Genomic DNA, 1,043 nt, shown 5'->3' on the forward strand with positions numbered 1-1,043 from the left:
GGACAATACAATGAAATTTCAAAAGAGTTACCTTAGAAACAGACTGATAGATGAGCATTTCCTTTCCTTTGGCCCTCTCTTTAAGAAGTTTGCCCATCACTGTCCTACTGCATGGTCAATTTTTGTGTATGTATAATGTAACTGCTGAAAAAAAAGATATATTCCTTTTTATCCCAATTCAAATTTCTCCATAGATCTATTAAAGCTAACTTTTCTAAAATTTGTTTTTTGGTTTTATTTATCTATTTCTGAGAGGGGAAGGTTGAAGTCCTACACTAATATAGTTTTACTATCTATTTCTTCCTTAAGCTCATTTAGTTATTTCTTTTAAAGATTTGCAGGCTATATCTTTTGGTGCTTATTTGTGAAATATCGATATTACTACATTATCTATCCTACCTTTTATAAATATATAATTACCTTGTTTATCTATCTTGATCAGATCTATTTTGGCTTTAGCTTTGTCTGAGATCATCATTGCTACTCCTATCTCAGTTGAAACCCAATAGGTTCTATTCCATCTCCTTACTTTTACTCTTTGTGAGTCTATCTACCTCAAATGTGTTTCTTATAAAAAATATGGAATGCTTCACAAATTTGGATGTCAACTTTGTGTAGAAGCCATTTTAATCTTCTTTGTTTCATTCTAGTTTTAGTATATATATTGCCAAAGCAAGCACCAACCTGAGAATTTTGAAATCATAAAGAACAAGTTTGGTCCTGTGAAAGGAAATTCTTGGTTCTCTTTGTCTCTTCTAAGTTTACACTGGGGAAAAGAGAACCCTTTATTCTCTTTGCCTAGTTGGAGTTAAAAAATTTGGTTAACAATAACTTAAGTACCCCTACTCAATACCTCACTAGACTGTGAGGACAGGTTTAACTCTCCTTTGTCTATTTTTGAATTAATCAACAAAAGCAACACACCCATACTTAACCATAAAGTAAAGAAAATTCTTACTACAGGAGTTTACACCTCCAAAAGGAAGACACCCCTACTTAACCTTAAGTAGGGGGAAATCTGCAACCCATTGTGCTAAACTGGG

At 32.9% G+C, this 1,043-nt stretch overlaps 1 non-coding gene across 1 annotated transcript; it reads right to left on the bottom strand.

Moving 5' to 3' along the window:
• Window positions 1–573: 573 nt before the first annotated feature.
• Window positions 574–680, bottom strand: LOC123248153. The gene has a single exon (XR_006506242.1). It is a non-coding gene; the product is annotated as a U6 spliceosomal RNA (small nuclear RNA).
• Between the last annotated feature and the right edge of the window lie 363 nt (window positions 681–1,043).

The sequence above is a fragment of the Gracilinanus agilis genome, chromosome 4, assembly GCF_016433145.1.
Source record: "Gracilinanus agilis isolate LMUSP501 chromosome 4, AgileGrace, whole genome shotgun sequence".
In the NCBI taxonomy this organism is placed as follows: Eukaryota; Metazoa; Chordata; class Mammalia; order Didelphimorphia; family Didelphidae; genus Gracilinanus; species Gracilinanus agilis.